The sequence below is a fragment of the Podarcis cretensis genome (genome assembly GCF_951804945.1).
Source record: "Podarcis cretensis genome assembly, chromosome: 15".
NCBI lineage: Eukaryota > Metazoa > Chordata > Lepidosauria > Squamata > Lacertidae > Podarcis > Podarcis cretensis.
Genome location: NC_137185.1, coordinates 32578634 through 32585318, shown reverse-complemented (window position 1 = coordinate 32585318; position 6685 = coordinate 32578634).

The window sequence follows — 6685 nt, the reverse complement described above, 5'->3', positions numbered from 1 at the left end:
CCCCATGATTGTATTTCCGTACTAGAAAAGGGTTAACCTGTTGAATGCCTGCCTGCTACGCAGCCTTTAAAAGCACAATACCCCTGCTGTCCTGCAATACTAATTCCAAAAGATGCAAATAACTCAAATTTCCTGAGCTGCAAACAGTTCCATGCTGGTAGGTCTTTCTTCAATTGGTCTTAGGCTGGCAATGTTGCAGTCAGTGGAAGGCCAAGCTTGGTTTTTTAGATGATGGGAGGGAGGTTGTCAAAAGAGATTTAAGATTTACCATGACAATGAGCAAGATGCCAACGCCTGAATAAATCCAAGATTAAATTGTTAAAAGGCAACCTGTGTCTTGTAAGAATATATGTTGCGATTATTTGTTATTTATAGTGATATTATCAGAACTAGTCAAACAAGGGCCCTTTTCTTTTGAGCAAAAAGGATTTGAGGGACAACAAGCTTTCTGAGCTCATGGGCATGTTTGCAAACAAGAAAAAAAAACTGTGAACCCCCTACACACTCCACAACCTAAGTTTCAATAGACTTTTTATTTCCAGTGTAGTTTCAGCAGGAAGAGGGAACCCCGCTGGCACAAGGGAAAGCCTTTGTGGGCACCATGTTGGTGACCCTGAACTAATCAAAAGAAGAAAGTTTTATTTGTTCTCAGTATCTCAGAACAACTTGCTCACCTGGATTTTTAGAGCAGATTTCTAGTGACTTAATAATACTAGCTGTCTTCATGGGGGAGTAGGGGTGGGGGTAACGTACCATGCCAAACCACAGTGATATTATTTACAGGGTGCTGTCACTGTAGGAGACACTTGCATTCCACTGAAACCACTCTGGCTTTTCTGAGGCTGTGCTTTCCATATGCTGAACTCAGCAACACCGGTTGTGAGTCTTGTTGCTGGTTAGCAGGTTGTGCATCATAAGCATGGCCGATGAGGACACAGTCACAGGGCTAGCATGACGCCTCTCAGCTTTCAGATACATTAGCCATCAAAGTGAAGGTTTTTACAAAGTGAAGGTTTTTACAAAGCAGAAAGCAACAAGGGAAGAGAACAGATATATGGAACAGAATGCCATTTTATCACAAGAGAGGTAAAGCGAAGCCTGCCATGTCTGTCTGTGTGTGTGCATTACCTAGCAGAGCATTCATCACAACATTCCAATTATTCCATGATCTCATTCGGTGTAATTGAAGAAAGTATTCATAGGGCTCCAGACGTTTGGGAAATGCTCCAGCTTATTTTGTTTGGAGCATAAATCCGCCGAAATGCATATGTTGGAGTAAATCAAATAGCGGGGAATAAGACAGCTTGGCAAATATTTTCTCATAGAAAGACATCACATTATTAAGCAGGATCGCTGAAGTCTTCTCCCTGTACCAAACGTCAAGGAAGCAGGAGGACTTCCAGATGAGGTTTCATTCTCACTAAGAGGACAAGCCTTTTTCTACTCCAGGGCATGGATGGGGTACCCGTGACCCTCCAAAAGAGGGTGAACTCTCCAGTTCTCATCATCCCCAGCCATGTAAGCATGATGGGGAGTCGTGGTCCAGCAATGTCTGGAGAGCTACAGGTTCCCCTGCCAGCTCTGTTCTAGCCTGTTATGGACTGCATGTACGGGGATCACATGTCTGAATACACATCTCTTACGAAAACAGTTCCCTATTGAGCAGAGACGAGCATGTCAGGAAGCTTTGGTTGAAATCCCTCTCCTTTGCAAAGTCGTTTTCTGCACAGAGGCATGGGAAACCTGTTGGATTCCAACTCTAATGAGTCCCAGCAAGCAGGGCCAGTGGTCAGGAAAGATGGGAGGTGTGGTTTAGCAGCACCTGAAGGGCCCCAGTTTCCTGATCCCTGCTATATGGATTGCTATATGGGGAACACCCTCCCATCAGATGTCAAAGCGATAAACAACTACCTGGCATTCAGAAGACATCTTAAGGGAAGTTCAGGGAAGTTTTTAATGTGTGATATTTTAGTGCTTTGTGGTTTTTATGGAAGCTGCCCAGAGTGGCTGGGGAAACCCAGCCAGATGGGCGGGGTACAAATAATAAATTATTATTATTATTATTATTATTATTATTATTATTATTATTACAGAGGAGCATCAGGGATCAGCATCATCACTGCTCTGTCAAGACCCACACTGATTTCCAGAACCTCCTGGTCCTGATCCTTTCCCTCCTTGCTGTTTCTGGCAATCTGCCTACCCTCTGTGCCTTTATTAGCTCTCATGAGAGGTAGTGCAGTGACAAATAAGGTGCAGAAGCTCATTGTGGTATTTTGGGGGGCAAATTATAACTCACTCATTATTCAAATCAGTCTGAGAGTAGATATTATACCTCATAGCACATAACCCCCCCCACAAGAGTTCATAGCCATGCCTTCAAGGAGAGTGTAAAATATGCAGATAGCTGTTGGTGGGTAAGGCTCCTTTATGACAGTGTTCTTGAACCTTGCATCCCTAGTGTTGCTGGACTACAACTCCCATCACCTTCAGCTGGCTTTTAAAATTAATTTTTATTTATTATTTTTTCTACTACAAATTTTTCACACTCATACATTAACCAATGCAACCATACATCAACTATCGCCTTCTCTTCCCACCCCCTTCCATAGTTCATTTTAGTTATCTATTCCTACTGCATATTCTAATTATTCATTATATCTCTGCTTAATTTATGCTGCTGAATTTACTCCAACCCTGCTAACATTTTATCATCCCCAGGTGGCTTAGCCAGTGGTCAGAGATGATAGGAGTTATAATTCAACAATGTATTGGGACCTAAAGTTCAAGAACACTAAGAGATAGATAGATAGATAGATAGATAGATAGATAGATAGATAGATAGATAGACCGACCAACAGACAGACAGACAGATAGATCATGGGTGGCGCAGGGGTCTAAACCACTGAGCCTCTTGGGCTTGCCAATCAGAAGGTCGGCAGTTCAAATCCCCATGACGGGGTGAGCTCCTGTTGCTCTGTCCCAGCTCCTGCCAACCTAGTAGTTGAAAAGCACGCCAAATGTGCAATTAGAGAATAGAAATTGCATTGGTTTTAAAAATGGCACAAATGAGTAATGGCATCAACAAAGCAATCCATTACAGTAAATAACACCAGGATCCACCCTATTTGTGTCACTGGAATTTTTAAAAAACTGTTTCTAATATGGAATTTTTGCTTTTATATGATTCTGAAATGGCTGTAACCCACCCTGCAACCTTTTTTCTGGTGCTTTTTTCTGGGGGTACCCAAGAGTACACAGTATGGGCACCTTTTTTTCTAGAAGAGAAGCAGTGCTGGGACCTAATGGTGAAATGGAGGTAAGAAATTGAACTACTATTACTCCTCCTCTGGCATGTTAGAGGCAGACATAACAGATAAAAAGAAGTTTGCAGTACTGTGGGCCACTTTGAGCTTGAGCACTCCTTTTGTCTGTAAAAAGTTAAAGGGACCCCTGACCATTAGGTCCAGTCGTGGCCGACTCTGGGGTTGTGGCACTCATCTCGCTTTATTGGCCGAGGGAGCCGACGTACAGCTTCTGGGTCATGTGGCCAGCATGACTAAGCCGCTTCTGGCGAACCAGAGCAGTGCACGGAAATGCCGTTTACCTTCCCGCCGGAGCGGTACCTATTTATCTACTTGCACTTTGAGGTGCTTTCGAACTGCTAGGTTGGCAGGAGCAGGGATCGAGCAACGGGAGCTCACCCCATCTCGGGGATTTGAACCGCCGACCTTCTGATCAGAAAGTCCTAGGCTCTGTACACACCTCCTAATAAGGACCCAGAACTTGGAAGAATACTTTCCTTAGCAGAACTGGTAAGTTGAGACAGCCCTAAAATGGGATGAGAGGCCCAGTCCTTTTCATTACTAAGGTGTAATCTTTCTCTTGGGATGCTCTGAGGAGGAAAGAGTTGCTAGACCATACAGACATATGGTTCAAATTTAGCATACAAGCTGATATACCCAAATTATCTTCCTGGTGAGACCCAAAGACTTAAACTTCCATGAGCTCTGCCCACTCACCCCAGATAAGCTCTATCCAGAGGTATCAAAGCCTCCAGAAAACCCAGTTGTGTAACAGAAGACCTGGCTGGTAATGTTAAGGCTTCGCTTCAGTCTCTGCCACCATGTGATGGTGAGAAGGGGCAAAAGAGGAGGGAAGCATGGAGACGGAGTCAGACAGCAAACAAAATTCAGACTAATTATCCCCAGAGCCACCATCTAGGAGCTTTGAAAACAATGGAAAGTCCTTAATCCAGAATGAAAAGCAAACAAGACCCTGGCCATTGTCTCTCTGCTTCCCCTAATCAAGGCTACGGGTCCTGCTCCTGTTTATAATACAAATATTCAATTAAAAATTCCAAAAGACCCCAGTAATTGGTTCTCAGGGGGAGGGGGGTGTTCCTGGCCCCTATCCCACCCCACCTTGCAAAAAGGACAGAATAAAAAGAGCTTTGTTGCTTGGCTCCTGGCAAGTATGTTTCTGCAAAGTAACCTACTATTTAAATGCTGGGAATCTGCCCAGCCAGAAGGAGCGTTGAGACACTCCAGAAGACTGCAGCTGGGTCAGCAACCTGTTTGCGCATATATGTGCACATTAGCCTGACTTTAGTAAGCAAGAGGAATTTCGTCCACCAGAGTGAGCATCGCGCTGTGTTTCATCTCACTTCCCCATTATGAGAATGCCCCTTAATTGGGATGAATCGAGGCAAGCAAAAATGGGGTTGATGATGTGACCAAAGGCCTCTGAGGGCTGTGAGGAGGGAGAAGGCCTTTTTACATGTCAGACAACATGTAAGGATGGTGGTGGTGGTGATGATGCAAAATCCAGCTGGTTAAATCTAGCTTTTTATTCATATTGATGTCAGCAGGAGTGATTTGGGCTGCAGTCATTTGCCCACTTGCCTGGGAGCACATCCCATTTGAACTCAACAGGGCTAATGTCCAAGTAGACATGGATTGCAATTTTAAGCATGTGTTTAAGGCTGCACCTTCAAACATACGTACACCCTGAGGATCATCTAGTCCAACCCCCTGCAGTTCAGTAAAATGCAGCTGTCCCACACGAGGATTGAAACATTTTAAAAATACATTGAATTTTCCATAAGGCTCCCCATCACCATCTAGTGCCACATTGTATATTGCACTTAAAACACACTTAAAACATTTCATATGCAGCTGCATAGCTGAGTTCCTGAGCTATCCATGCACCTTAATATCACTCTCCCTCTCTCCTTCTGAAAGTAGTGGGGATCAAAAGCACTTTGTGTTCTCTTAGTCATGGCCAGGGGTCGGCAAGGTTTACCGGCCATGGGCCGGATCACTCCCACGGAGATCGTCTGTGGGCCAGACTGGCACAGCGCAATGCTGGAAATCGCGTCTGTGCATGTCTGAGGCGCCGGAAATAGCTTCTGCACATGCCCAGACGCTGAAAATCGCGCCTGCGCAGAAGTGATTTTTGGTGTCTAGACATGTGCAGACATGATTTTTTTTTTGGGGGGGGGGTTTCATCAGCTGTACGCCATGATCATTACAATTATAACAAATAAAGGCTTGACATATCTCGCTTTGCATGTCATGAGTCTATCTTATATATTAGTTTCACCTTTTAAGTTGAATTACTGAAATAAATGAACTTTTCCACGATATTCTAATTTTCCGAGTTTCACCTGTATGTGGTGTTAAAAATGGTGCAACCTACAAGGCACCCTATCAGGTTTCAAGCATCACATCAATGTAGGCATAAAAGCAAGGATGGGGAGCCTGTGACTCTTTAGATGCAGCTGAACTACAACTCCCATCATGCCCCACCATTGGCCATGCTGGCTGGGGCATGTGGGAGTTGAAGTTCAACAATGTTAAGAAGGCCATAGGTTCCCCATTCCTGGGTAAAAGGAAAGAAATCTATTAACTGGAGTGGAAGGAAGACAACCCACAGCAGTCCAGTAAGTCTTAAGACATTTCCCAAGAGAGATGGTCTGTGCTTGAATATACATGTAGAAGAATGAAGGGGTGAGATGGATTGCATTCCTCCAAATGACAGAGGGGTGTATGTATGTGTCTCATGACTGAGTATGCGCTGGGCATTTGATAAGAACAGAAGCTTCATTTTACTTCCTTAATCCATTTTGACCTGGATTCATCAGAGAATCATGCAGCCCTCTTTCCATTCCTCTGCAGTTTGGATTCTGAGAAAAGCTACGCTGTTTGTCTTGGTGTTCGATGTGCTGAAATTTTATGTAATTAATTACGTAAGGTGGAATGCAACTAACTTTTATTCAGAGTAGGCCTATCAAAATTAATAGAACTAATTTAGCCATGTTCATTAATTTCAATGGGTCTGCTCTGATTAGGTCTAGTAGTCCACCCACCATTCGTTTCATTATCATTACATTACTGCTCATCATGCAGTCCAATGCAAATAAACACAAAGCAAATTGGTCAGTTCCATATTGTTGTATATAATCTACAGACTGAAAACCACAACACCAGTGAATACCAATCATATCTGCTGGATTGATTTTCATGCCAGACATAAGTGAACAACAGCCATTTTTACCCCCATTTCCATTGCACTGGCAATTCTCAGCCATCCCTGATCATAACTATTCTCCGATTTCTGGCCTACAAAACTAATTTCTGGCCTACAAAACTACTGGTGGGCCAGGCTCCTGATTTTCAGCATC